A 15,213-nucleotide genomic window follows, 5' to 3' on the forward strand; every position below is an offset into this window, starting at 1 on the left:
TTGGTGACCATGTTCTTGAACTTTGCATGCTCATTCTAGCTGGTCCCAAGTAGCTTTGATGCGTAATATGGCCTCTAGGCACTTGTGCGAGTAGTTGCTATGAGTTTAGTTGAACCTTGTTCACTTTTCCTTGGGGTCACTGAAAATTTTAGAAAAGGAAGATGTTCAGGAGATACTTTCATGGTGGTTCCTTGCTACTTCAACAAAAGACCTTCCAACGGCGCCAGAAATAGGAGTGTTGCTTGATAATCCTCAGCAACGGCACCAGTAATCCTTCAGCTGCGGCTACGCCTTAAGGGACTTCCTAGGCAAGTATGCAAAGGATTTCCCTCGTGGCCTTGGAGCCTTGCGTTGGTGTTCCCTCGAAGCGGAAAGAGTGATGTAGCGTAGCGGTGGTAAGTATTTCCCTCAGTTTGAGAACCAAGGTATCAATCCGGCGGAAGAGTATCTCAAGATCCTGCACAAACACAAAAGCTTGCACCCAACGCTATGAAGGGGTTGTCAATCCCTTATAGATTGTTTGCCAAGTGAGAACTGAAAGCAACAAAGTAATAAAGTAAAGTAAAAGCGGAGTTGTAAACGATGGATGTGAATAGACCCTGGGGCCGTAGTGTTTACTAGTGGCTTCTCTCCTGAAAGCAAGTAGACGATGGGTGAACAAACTACTATCGAGAAATTGATAGAACTGTGCAGAGTCGTGACGATATCTATGCAATGATTATTTCTATAGGCATCACGTCCGAAACAAGTAGACCAATACTTTCTGCATCTACTACTATTACTCCACACATCCACCGCTATCCAGCATGCATCTAGTGTATTAAGTCCATAAGAACAGGGTAACGCGTTAAGCAAGATGACATGATGTAGAGGGATAATCTCAAAACAATGATAAAACCCCCATCTTTTTACCCTTGATGGCAATTGCTTGATGTGTGCCTTGCTTCCCCTACTGTCACTGGGAAAGGTCACCACATGGCAGAACCCAAAACCAAGCACTTCTCCCATTGCAAGAATCATAGATCTAGTTGGCCAAACAAAACCCAAGACTCGGAGAGACTTACAAGGATATCAAATCATGCATATAAGAAGTCAGCAAAGACTCAAATATATATCATAGATAATCTTATCACAAGTCCACAATTCATCGGATCTCGACAAACACACCGCCAAAGAAGATTACATCGGATAGATCTCCATGAAGATCATGGAGAACTTTATATTGAAGATCCAAGAGAGAGAAGAAGCCATCTAGCTACTAACTACTGACCCGTAGGTCCGAAGTGAACTACTCACGAGTCATTGGAGGGGCGATGATGATGATGAAGAAGCCCTCCATCTCCAAAGTCCCCTCCGGCAAGGCGTCGGGAAGGGTCTCCAGATGAGATCTCGCGGAAACGGAAGCTTGCAGCGGCGGAAAAGTATTTTCGAGGCTCCCCTGATTTTTTGCGGAATATTTGGGAATATATAGGCGCCAAACCTAGGTCAGGAAGCGGCCAGGGAAGCCACAAGCTTGCCCACCGCCGCCTCCCCCCTGGTGGCGTGGTGCAAGCTTGTGGGCTCCCTGGGGCCCACCTGGCTTGGCCCAAAGGCTCCCTGGTCTTCTTTCGTTCGGGAAAAAATCATTTCGGGGATTTTATTCCGTTTGGACTGCGTTCCAAAATCAGATCTGAAAAGAGTAAAAAACACGGAAAAACAGGAACTGGCACTTGGCACTGAATCAATAAGTTAGTCCCCAAAAAAGATATAAAAAAGTACATAAAACATACAAAGAATACAAGATAACAGCGTGAAACCATCAAAAATTATTGATACGTTTGAGACATATCATTCCTCAAGAAAGAGAGGTCCCCGTCTTGCGATTCGGGAGCCTGATCCTTACTAACCTAGGGACGCGCAGGTACAGCCATGTGAATGGCCTTCTGGGGAATTTATGATTGAGGCAGGTTTCAAAGATGAGTTTGATGCACTTGTTCACAACGTCGGACTCAAAGAATTCATCTCCGATAAGTGTGAACAGTGTGTTGCTCTCACTGCCTCTTTTGTTCGTAGATTCAAATTTTTAGCTGGCCGTGAGACATCGGTACTGTTTGATCTCTATGATAAATTGTATACCATGGATTTAGAGAATTTCAATAGAATTTGCAAAATACCTATTTGGGGTAGCCTCAATGATCCTCCGAAATCTCCGGTTAGATATTTTTGCTCTGGTATTACTGTTGGAGAAACTACAGACAATACACAAGCTACCATGGGGAATATTCATTTTCCTGCCTTGCATTATTTTGCCCTCTTCATAGGCAGATGCATTAATGGCAAGATTGAGCATTGTCACCTCTGCGCACCCGACCTTAGTATCCTTAAGAGCGCAGTGACGGGTGACAAAAGCTTCAACATGGGAGCTATTATAGCAAGGAGGCTGAATAAGAATGCTATTGAAGGGGATTTCTTTGGTGGGATCTATGCCACTCGCATAGCAAATTTTCTTGGAGTACCCATTCGCGAAGGAGATCCCCCACTCCATACAACTTTCCTTGACCGCGTCGCTTTGACACGCTACCAGTTCCTGGAGAGGGATGATGAATCCCTCCTATACCGTCTGAAATTTAACCGACAACGTGTTTTCCATATTACCCTTCCTGCTCCTGCCCTCTTTGACTTTCAGGTAAAATGGATATATTACATAACCAGAGGAGAGGCAGAGGAGTATGAGAGGGAGTCAAAGGCTGCTCGTCCCCGTGAGGCAGCTATTCAAGCAGTGGCTGCAGCGCTCCCGTATAACCCCCATTATGATTTTGGGTTTCGCCAGGACCATCCTTGGGAGTAGACCAACTTAGGCCAAAAGCCTAAGCTTGGGGGAGTACGTGTTCTCACCGACTTTACATTCTTGCTTATGCTTTCACTTTGTTAGCCGGTGTTCACACTTTGCCACTGTATCATCCATGTTAGTTTATTTTCCTTTTCTCGTTTTCTTCTCGTTTGTCTGTCTTGTTTGAGAAAAACCAAAAATATTTTGTTTTTCTTCTTTTGCTTGTTGGGAGCTTTCCCGTGTAGATAGTTTTATTTTTCTTTGGGTCAAGGTAGAAGATAATGGTTACAATGTTTAATGGCTCTTGCATGCATACCTGTTTAGTTTTCAAAGAGCCATATTACTTTGTCTTCTCCTTTGTGTTTGCCTGCAGATTCCAGCGTAGTCCAATGCACGAGCACTCTTATTATTGTTCATATCGTACGGTCGTGCAAGTGAAAGGCAATAATGACGATATATGATGAAGTGACTGAGCCTGGAAAAGCTGGTATGAACTCGATCTATTTTGTTTTTGTAAACATGACTAGCTCATCATGCCTGATTCAGCTTTGTTGTGAGAGAAACATGTTTGCAATGACAACTTAGAGATCATAGTTGCTTATGCCATGCTTACTTAGCTAGGAGCTTATAATGGTTTGTCTTGGTTGCCCACATGAATGTTGAGATGACTATGATGTAGTATGATAGGATGGTATCGTCCTTTGAATGATTCAAGTGGCTTGACTTGGCGCATGTTCACGCATGTAGTTGAAACAAAATCAACATAGCCTCTATGATGTTCATGTTCATGGTGATTTATGTCCTACTCATGGTTGCACTCAATGTTAGTTAATCTCAATGCATTTTGATGACTGTTGTCGCTCTCTAGTTGGTCCCTTCCCAGTCTTTTGCTAGCCTTCACTTGTACTAAGCTGGAATTCTGCTTGTGCATCCACTTCCATAAACCCAAACTTGTTCCATATGAGTCCACCATACCTACCTATGTGTGGTATCTACCTACTGTTCCAAGTAAATTTGCATGTGCCACTCTCTAAATCTTCAAGAAATAATCTGTTTTGCATGCCCGAACCGCTCATGTGGTGACAGGGGGCTATTAGTATCTTCCAAGCTAGGTGTGTTATCCTTGATATGTGTCTATTCACTATCATTCACGAGAAAGGGGCTGGTAATTGGAATTCCCAGTTCCATGCTCAAATTGAAAAGATAATTGCAAACAAAACTCCCCCAGGATTATTGTTGGTATGGACGGTACCCGAGGATTCGGCTGGCCGTGGAGTGTGATTGATTGGTGGTGGGGGAGTCAAAACTTTACTTTTCTGTTTGGGAACCGCCTATAGCATGTGTAGCGTGGAAGATGTTGAGAACTCTTTGTCATTACGTTGACAATGAAAGCATGCCACCCAAAATTATTATCTCTGTTTTCAAAGCTTGAGCTCTCGCACCTCTGCAAATCAATGCTTCCCTCTGCAAAGGGCCTGTCTATTTATGTTCCTGTTGAGTCATCCTCCTCTTACAAAAGCACCAATTAGAGAGCACCTCTGTCATTTTTATGCTTTGTTTTTAACTGTGTTGAGTATGACTGTGACTGGATCTTCATTGCCTTGAATTACAATGTTTAGTCAGCCCTTGGTCTTTGAAGGTGCTCTGCATTTATGTTTTGCGGTCTCAGAAAGAGCTAGCGAGATACCGTCTATTCATACTGCTTCATGTTGTTGATTGAAGTGTTGACGTTTGAGACTTATTATTATTTGCTCGCTAGTTGATTATGCCATTAATATGAGTTTACCGTGAGACCTATATGTCATTTGCTTATGTGGTTTACTTGTGATCTTGCTAAAATTTTGGTTATGAGTTAGGCATAGTTGAAACAACAAGATCAAACAGAGTTCGTCAAAGTTTTTGTTTTGTCTCATTCAGTTTGTGAACTGAATTGCTTGAGGAGAAGCAATGCTTTAAGCTTGGGGGAGTTGATACGTCTCCGTCGTATATACTTTTCTGAACTCTTTTGCCCTTGTTTTGGACTCTAATTTGCATGATTTGAATGGAACTAACCCGGACTGACGCTGTTTTCAGTAGAATTGCCATGGTGTGTTTTTGTGCAGAAATAAAAGTTCTCAGAATGTCCTGAAAATTTATGGAGATTTTTCTGGAATAAAAGAAAAATACCTGCGCAAAGATCCACCGGAGGGGGCGTGCCAGTGGGCCACAAGCCCATAGGCCGCGGCCACCCCCTAGGCCGCGCCGTGAGGGCTTGTGGGGCCCACGTGGCACCACCGCCCCCAAACTCAGCTCTATATCTTACGTTTCGCCCGGAAAAAAAATCAGAGAGAAGGTTTCATCGCGTTTGACGATACGGAGGCACCACCACCTCCTGTTCTTCATCTGGAGGGCAGATCTGGAGTCCGTTCGGGGCTTGAGAGAGGGGAAATTGTCGCCATCGTCATCATCAACCTTCCTCCATCAACAATTCCATGATGCTCTTCATCATTCGTGAGTAATCTCATCATAGGTTTGCTGGACGGTGATGAGTTGGATGAGATCTATCATGTAGTCGAGTTAGTTTTGACGGGGATTGATCCCTAGTATCCACTATGTTCTAGATTGATGTTGCTACTACTTTGCCATGCCTAATGCTTGTCACTAGGGCCCTGATTCCGTGACAGCAGACCTTCCCCTGCAACGGCACCCGAAGAATGCTCCTAGCACTCTCCGGCAATCGAAAGTAGAAGAATGTTGTTTACGGCCCACTAGCGTGTGGGATCGCAACAGTTTTTGAGGGTAGAGTATTCGACCCAAATTTGTTGATCGCCAGACAGGAGGTGAGAGAATACTCTCGAGTATTAGCAGCTGAATTTATCAAATTCAACCACACCTGAAAGATTAGTATCTGCAAGTAAAGTAGTAATAGCAAAGTAGTATGATAACAACGGTGTCAGAAACGATCTGTTGACGGCAGACTATTCCTAACGATTGTATCAATGGCGCCAAGTTGCCCGTTGACGGAAACTGTCTTTTCCCGTCAACGTCGAGCGAATTAAGATTGTAGCAGGCAGCAACAGTGTAACGAGTAATAGTAGCGGCAAGGAACAGTAGTAGCAAGTAGCAACAGTAGCAAGCGACAGTAGTAGCAATAGTAGCAGCAGAGCAAGACAAGTAACAACAGCAGAGCAAGACAAGTAACACCAGCAGTAGGACAAACTCGTAAGCAATGGGTCGGTGATTTGTTTGGATGATATTCATCATGCAACAGTTATATCACGGATAGATATGTGGCTAGCTCTCGTTCGTCAATGTGATGAAGGCATGCATTCCGTGTGTCGTCATACGTGCTTAGGGAAAAGAACTTGCATGACATCTATTGTCCATCCCTCCCGTGGCAGCGGGGTCCAAAAGGAAACTATGGGATATTAAGGTTCTCCTTTAAATAAAGAACTGGACCAACACATTAGCACTTGGTGACCACATGAACTCCTCAAACTATGGTCATCACCGGGAGTGGTTCCGGTTATTGTCACTCCGGGGTTGCCGGATCATAACACATAGTAGGTAACTACAACTGGCAAGATCGGATCTAAAACACACATATATTGGTGACAACATAATAATTTCAGATCTGAAATCATGGCACTCGGGCCCTAGTGACAAGCATTAAGCATGGCAAAGTAGTAGCAACATCAATCTCAGAACATAGTGGATACTAGGGATCAATCCCCGTCAAAACTAACTCGATTACATGATAGATCTCATCCTACTCATCACCGTCCAGCGAGCCTACGAATAGATTACTCACGAACGACGAAGAGCTTCATGGAATTGGAGAGGGAAGAAGGTTGATGATGAGGATGGCGACGATTTCCCTTCTCCGGAGCCCAAAACGGACTCCAGATCTGCCCTCCAGATGAAGAACAGGTTGTGGCGGCGGCTCCGTATCGCAAACACGACGAAATCTTCTCTCTTGATTTTTTCTGGGACGAAAGTGAACTTATAGAGCTCAGATTGGGGGCGGCAGAGCCACGTGGGCCCCACAAGCTTGCCCGCCGCCACCACGGGGGTGGCGGCTACAGGGCTTGTGGCCCACTCGCCCACCTCCTCCGGTGGATCTTTGCGTAGGTATTTTTCATATTTTCCAAAAATATTCTCCGTAAATTTTCAGGACGTTCTGAGAACTTTCATTTCTGCACAAAAACAACACCAAGGCAATTCTGCTGAAAACAACGTTAGTCCAGGTTAGTTCCATTCAAATCATGCAAATTAGAGTCCAAAACAAGGGCAAAAGAGTTTGGAAAAGTAGATACGATGGAGACGTATCAACTCCCCCAAGCTTAAAACCTTGCTTGTCCTCAAGCAACCCAGTTGACAAACTGAGAGAGAAAGAAAAACTTTGACAAACTCTTTTTGATCTTGTTGTTGCAACTATGTCTAACTCATAACCAGAATTTCAGCAAGATCACAAGTTAACCACATAAGCAAGTAACACAAAGGTCTCACGGTAAACTAATATCAATGGCATAATCATCTAACGAGCAAATAATAATGAGTTTAAAATACCGACACTTCAATCAAAACAATCATGAAGCAATATGAATAGGTGGTATCTCGCTAGCTCTTTCTGAGACCGCAAAACATAAATGCAGAGCACTTTCAAAGATCAAGGGCTGACTAAACATTGTAATTCATAGCAACGAAGATCCAGTCATATTCATACTCAATATCTATCAAAAGCAAAGCATAAAAATGACAGAGGTGCTCTCTAATTGGTGCTTAAATAAGAAGAGGATGACTTGACAGGAAAATAAATAGACATGCCCTTCGCAGTGGGAAGCATTGATTTGCAGAGGTGCCAGAGCTCAAGCTTTGAAAACAGAGATAATAATTTTGGGTGGCATGCTTTCATTGTCAACGCAGTGACCAAGAGTTCTCAATATCTTCCATGCTACTCATGCTATAGGCGGTTCCCAAACATAAAAGTAAAGTTTTAACTCCCCCACCACCAATCAATCACACTCCATGGCTAGCCGAATCCTCGGGTACTGTCCATACTAACATCAATCCGGGGGGAGTCTTGTTTTACAGTTATTTTTTCGATGTAAGTGTGGAACTGGGCATTCCAATTACCGGCCCCTTTCTCATGAATGACAGTGAATAAACACATGTCGAGGATAACACTCCTAGCATGGAAGATACCAATAGCCCCCTGTCACCACATGAGCGGTTCGGGCATGCAAAACAGATTATTTCTTGAAGATTTAGAGAGTGGCACATGCAAATTTACTTGGAACGGAAGGTAAATACCGCAAATAGGTAGGTATGGTGGACTCTCATGGAAAAACTTTTTGGTTTATGGAAGTGGATGCAGAAGTAGTATTCCGCTTAGTACAAGCGAAGGCTAGCAAAAGACTGGGGAGCGACCAACTAGAGAGCGACAACAGTCATCAAGATGCAATGCGTTTGACTAACATTGAATGCAAGCATGAACAAGATATAAATCACCATGAACACGAACATCATAGAGGCTATGTTGATTTTGTTTCAACTACACACATGAACATGCACCAAGTCAAGCCACTTGAATCATTCAAAGGAGAATACCATCCTATCATACTACATCATAGTCATCTCAAAATCTATGTTGGCATTCAAGACAAACCATTATAAGGTCCTAGCTAATTAAGCATGGCATCTGAAACTATGATCTCTAAGTTGTCATTGCAAACATGGTTCTCTCATAACAAAGCTGAATCTGGGATGACAAGCTAGTCATATTTACAAAAACAAAATAGATAGATTTCATACCAGCTTTTCAGTCTCAGTCACTTCATCAGATATCATCATTATTGCCTTTCACTTGCACGATCGAACGATGTGAACAATAATAAGAGTGCTCGTGCATTGGACTAAGCTGAATCTGCAGGAAAACACAAAGGAGAAGACAAAGTAATATGGCTCTTTGAAAGCTAAACAGGTATGCATGCAAGAACCACTAAACATTGTAACCAGTATCTTCTACCTTGACCCAAAGAAAAAGAAAACTATTTACACGGGAAAGCTCCCAACAAGCAAAAGAAGAAAGAAAAATCTTTTTGGGTTTTCTCAAAAGGACACAAAATAAGAAAACAAGAAAACTAACTAGCATGGATAATACAGTGGCAAAGTGTAAACATCGGCTAACAAAGCGAAAGCATAAGCATGAATGTAAGGTCGGTGAGAACACGTACTCCCCCAAGCTTAGGCTTTTGGCCTAGCGTGGTCTACTCCCATGGATGGTCCTGGCAAAACCCAAAATCATAATGGGTGTTATACGAGAGTGCTGCAGCCACTGCCTGAGTAGCTTCCTCACGAAGTCGAGCAGCCGTCGCCTCCCTCTCATACTCCTCTGCTTCTCCTATGGTTATGTAGTATCTTCGTTTTACCTGAAAGTCAAAGAAAGCAGGAGCAGGAAGGGTAATATGGAGAACACGCTGCCGGTTAAATATCAAGCAGTATAGGAGGGATCCATGATCTCTCTCAAGGAACTGGTAGCGTGTTAGAGCAACAGGATCAAGGTAGGCTGTACGGAGAGGAGGGTCTTCTGAACGGATGGATACTCCAAAAAATTTGCTAAGCGTGTAGCATAAACTCCACCAAAGAAATCCCCCTCACTTGCATTATTATTCAGCCTCCTCGCTATTATAGATCCCATATTGAAGCTGCTGTCACCTGTTACTGCGCTCTTAAGGATACTAAGGTCGGAAGCGCATAGGTGACAATGTGCACCCTTGCCGTTAATGCACCTACCTATGAAGAGGGCAAAGTAGTGCAAGGCAGGGAAATGGATGCTTCCTATGGTGGCTTGCGTGATATCTCTGGTTTCTCCAACAATTATACTGGAGACAAAGTCTCTGACCGAAGACTTAAAAGGATCATTAATACTACCCCCATTGGGTATGTTGCAAATCCTATTGAAATCCTCCAAATCCATGGCGTAGGATTTATCGTACAGATTAAACAGTATGGATGAGTCACTGCCAACTGAAAATTTAAATCTACGCACAAAAGAGGCAGTGAGCATACCATACTGTTCACATTTATTTGAGAGGCATTCTTCTAACCCGGCATTATAGACAAGTGTATCAAACTCATCCTTGAAACCTGCTTCGATCATGAACTCATCGGAAGGCCATTCAAATGGTTGTACCGGTGCGTCCCTTAGTTGAGAAGGTTCGGGATCCCGAAAAGAAAGACGGGGACCCTTCTTACTTGAGGAAACACCATGAAACTTCCTCCTGAACATAATTTCCTTTTGCTGAAATTTTTGAAGTTCAAGAGAAAAGTGAATGAAGACCAACCACACCTTGTAGCAACTACTCCTACTAGTGCCTAGAGACCGTAGCATGCGCTAAAACTACTTGGGACCAGCTAAAATCAACCTTTCTAGCTGAAGAACAGGGTCACCAAGGTAGCAAGAATACGCGAAGGATAAAGCACTAGAGCAAAAACTAATTGGACCAATGGAGGAGTCACTTACCAAGGAGTAATTTCCCCAAAACGGTTCGGAGAATGGTCCTTTGAGCAAGGAGATCGAAAATCGCAGCCAAATGAGCAAGAACACGGGTTTGAGCTGCGAAACAATTTTTTCTGGAGGTGGAAGAAGATGATGGGAGCGGGAATGAGTGGAGGGGGTCCCTGTGGGCCCCACAAGCTTGCTAGCCGCCACCAGGGGGGTGGTGGTGGCAGGGCTTGTGGCCCACTGGTCTGCCCCCCAGGCCAGCTCTCAGGCCTAGTAATTTTCAAATATTCCAGAAAAAATCATACTAAATTTTCAGGACCATCGGAGAACTTTTATTTTCGAGGTATTTTTCTCCGGGACGCTAAAACAGAAAACAGGAAAAACTAAACTAAATCTATCATTTTTCTTCTAAGCAACAGAAAATGAAAGCTCAAAACAGAGGTATGTGACTCTTTGATTCATCCATTTCATGGTCATCGAAAGAAATCCGTCAATGGGGTTGATCAAGTCCTCATGACAAAACCTTATCGAATCACAAGAGAGAAAGAAGACTTTTCGAATAGCCACTAAGTCACCTCAATGGGGATATGTATCTCCCCAACAAGCAAATCATACTTCATCTTGACACGAGGAATAGGGCATTCAAAGCTCCCAATAAGAATCGATGAAGTCTTTTCGATAGCATTGATGCAATGTACTTGATATCGTTTCTTCGGAAAGTGCACTGTGTGCTCATTACACGTGACATGGAAAGTGACATTGCCTTTGTTGCAATCTATAACAGCCCCTGCAGTGTTTAAAAAGGGTCTTCCGAGGATGACAGCCATGGCATCGTCCTCGGGAATATCCAAGATAACAAAGTCTGTTAAGATAGTGGTGTTAGCAACCACAACAGGCACATCCTCGCAAATGCCGATAGGGAAAGAAGTTGATTTGACGGTCATTTGCAGAGAAATTTCAGTGGGTGTCAACTTATCCAATTCAAGTCTACGATAAAGAGAGAGCGGCATAACACTAACACCGGCTCCAAGGTCACATAAGGCAGTTCTTATGTAGTTTCCTTTAATGGAACAAGGTATAGTGGGCACTCCGGGATTACCAAGTTTCTTAGGAGTTCCACCTTTGAAAGTGTAATTGGCAAGCATGGTGGAGATCTCAAGATCTGGTATCTTCCGTTTATTAGTCACGATATCTTTCATGTACTTGGCATACAGAGACATTTTGAGCATATCAGTTAACCGCATGTGCAGAAAGATGGGTCTTATCATCTCAATGAAGTGCTCAAAATCCTCATCATCCTTTTTCTTGGATGGCTTAGGAGGAAAGGGCATAGATCTCTGAACCCATGGCTCCCTTTCTTTACCATGCTTCCTAGCAGTGAAGTCATTCTTATCGTATCTCTTAGGTTGTGGGTTATCAGGATTAACCGTAGGTTCAATCTCCACATCCTCATCATTGCTAGGTTGAGCATTATTATGAACATCACTGTCCATATTGTCACCAGGTTCATGTTCATCACCACATTGTGTTTCCGTATCAGACGCAGAAATATCATTAGGTTCTTCAGGTGTGATAGTATTTGGTGAACTGGCATATAGGTTTCTATCATCCTTCTTCTCCTCCTTAGGATGACTGGGTGTATCAGCATTGATTCCTTGAGAATCTTGATCAATTCTCTTAGGATGACCTTCAGGATACAAAGGTTCCTGAGTCATTTTGCCTCCTCTAGTAATGACTCTGACAGAGTTGTCATTTAATTCATTGAGCAGGTCATTCTGAGCTTTAAGTACTTGTTCGACCTGAGTAGTAATCATAGAGGCATGTTTACTCAGAAGCTTCAGATCATTGACATTTCTGTCTACACAAGCACTTAAATGGCTAAGCATACGAGTACTTTGTTCCAAGTGTCTGCTAACATAATCATTGAAACTCTGTTGTTTCGCAACAAAGTTGTCAAATTCATCAAAGAATAGGCTAGCAGGTTTGTCGAAGGGAATATCTTTCTCATCAAACCTACACAGAGAATTCACTTCTACTACTTGTATCGGGTTATCGAGACCATGGATCTCTTCGATAGGTGGTAGATTTTTGACATCTTCAGATCTAATGCCTTTCTCTTGCATAGATTTCTTGGCTTCTTGCATATCTTCGGGGACTGTGGAATAGAATAACTCTTTTGTTCAGAGTTGGCTTAGGAGGTGGTTCGGGAATAGTCCAAGTATTGTCGTTGATCAAGATGTTATTCAGTAGGGTCTCAGCTTGTTCTACAGTCCGTTCCCTAAAAACACAACTGGCACAACTATCTAGATGGTCTCTAGAGGCATCGGTAATTCCGTTATAGAGGATATCAAGTATCTCGTTCTTCTTAAGAGGGTGATGAGGCAAAGCATTTTGTAGCTAGACGAGCCTCTCCCAAGCTTGTGGGAGACTCTCTTCTTGGAGTTGAGCAAAGTTGTATATTTCCTACAAGGCAGCTTGCTTCTTATGGGCAGGGAAATATTTCTCACAGAAGTAATAGACCATATCCTGGGGACTACTCACACATCCAGGGGCAAGAGAAGTGAACCAGGCTTTAGCGTCGTCCTTTAAAGAGAAAGGAAACAGCTTAAGGATGTAGTAGTGGCGGATCTTCTCCTCATTAGTGAAAAGGGTGGCTATATCGTGTAGTTTGGTAAGATGGGCTACGACCGTCTCAGACTCATAACCGTGGAAAGGATCATATTCGACTAGAGAGATTATCTCAGGATCGGCAGAGAATTCATAATACTTATCGGTGATAAAGATAGGTGAAGTGGCAAACTTCGGGTCGTATTTCATCCTAGCTTTCAGAGATTTTTCCTTCCACTTGAGAAGTCATTTCTCAGCGTTATAGGCATCCTTAAACGCAAGAAAATCATCAGCTATCTCTCCCTCCATAACGTAACCCTGAGGTATATCAGGCAATTCATATCTAGGAGAGCTAGATCTAGCAGGAGCAAAAGCAGGTTCTATCTCAATAGTATCGGCAGTTTCAGAAGCATCATGAGCATTGGTAGTAACTCTAGCAATATGAGCATCAAGGAACACCCCTAGTGGTACATCAGGCAAAGTAGTATCTCTAGCAGTATCAAGCATAGCATCATCAGGCATAATAGCATCTCTAGCATCATCTGGCAAAGCAATATCAAGCATAGCATCTCTGGCAGTATCAAGCATAGTATCATCAGGCATAACATCTCTAGCAGTATCAGGCATAGTATCACGCATAGCATCTCTAGCAGTAGCATCATAAGCAACATCAAGCACAGGCGACATATCAAGATTTCTAGCACGAGGTGATGTTGCAAACTTACTCATAACTGAAGGTGAATCAAGTGCAGAGCTAGATGGCAGTTCCTTAACTCCCCTCGTAGTTGAGGGCAAGACTTTGGTTTTTGGATCCTTCAGATTCTTCATAGTGATCAGCAGATATAAATCCCAAGTGACTCAGAGAATATAGCAATACCTCCCCGACAACGGTGCCAGAAAAATGCTGATTCCGTGACAGCAGACCTTCCCCTGCAACGGCACGAGAAGAATGTCGCTAGCACTCTCCGGCAATCGAAACTAGAAGAATGTTGTTGACGGCCCACCAGCGCGTGGGATCGCAGCAGTTTTCGAGGGTAGAGTATTCGACCCAAATTTGTTGATCGCCAGACAGGAGGTGAGAGAATACTCTCGAGTATTAGCACCTGAATTTATCAGATTCAACCACACCTGAAAGATTAGTATCTGCAAGCAAAGTAGTAACATCAAAGTAGTATGATAACAACGGTGTCAGAAACGATCTGTTGACGGCAGACTATTCCTCACGATTGTACCAATGGTGCCAAGTTGCCCGTTGACGGAAATTGTCTTTTCCCGTCAACGTCGAGCGAATCAAGATTGTAGCAGGTAGCGGCAGTGTAACGAGTAATAGCAGCGGCAAGGAACAACAGTAGTGATAGTAGTAGCAAGTAGCAACAGTAGCAAGCGACAGTAGTAGCAACAGTAGCAACAGAGCAAGACAAGTAACAGCAGCAGAGCAAGACAGGTAACAGCAGCAGTAGGACAAACTCGTAGGCAATGGGTCGGTGATTTGTTTGGATGATATTCATCATGCAACAGTTTTAACACGGAGAGATATGTGTCTAGCTCCCACTTGTCAATGTGATGTAGGCATGCATTCCGTGTGTCGTCATACGTGCTTAGGGAAATGAACTTGCATGACATCTATTGTCCAACCCTCCCATTGCAGCGGGGTTCAAAAGGAAACTACGGGATATTAAGGTTCCCCTTTTAATAAAGAACCGGACCAACGCATTAGCACTTGGTGAACACATGAACTCCTCAAACCATGTCATCATCGGGAGTGGTTCCGGTTATTGTCACTCTGGGGTTGCCGGATCATAACACATAGTAGGTAACTACAACTTGCAAGATCGGATCTAAAACACACATATATTGGTGACAACATAATAATTTCATATCTGAAATCATGGCACTCGGGCCCTAGTGACAAGCATTAAGCATGGCAAAGTAGTAGCAACATCAATCTCAGAACATAGTGGATACTAGGGATCAATCCCCATCAAAACTAACTCGATTACATGATAGATCTGATCCTACTCATCACCGCCCAGCGAGCCTACGAATAGATTACTCAAGAACGACGAAGAGCTTCATGGAATTGGAGAGGGAAGAAGGTTGATGATGACGATGGCGACGGTTTCCCTTCTCCGGAGCCCAAAACGGACTCCACATCTTCCCTCGAGATGAAGAACAGGTTGTGGCGGTGCCTCCGCATCGCAAACGCGACAAAATCTTCTCTCTTGATTTTTTCTGGATGAAATGGAACTTATAGAGCTGAGATTGGGGGCGGCTGATACGTCTCAAACGTATCTATAATTTTTGATGGTTT

Source organism: Hordeum vulgare, chromosome 1H (assembly GCF_904849725.1).
Source record: "Hordeum vulgare subsp. vulgare chromosome 1H, MorexV3_pseudomolecules_assembly, whole genome shotgun sequence".
Taxonomy (NCBI): Eukaryota; Viridiplantae; Streptophyta; class Magnoliopsida; order Poales; family Poaceae; genus Hordeum; species Hordeum vulgare.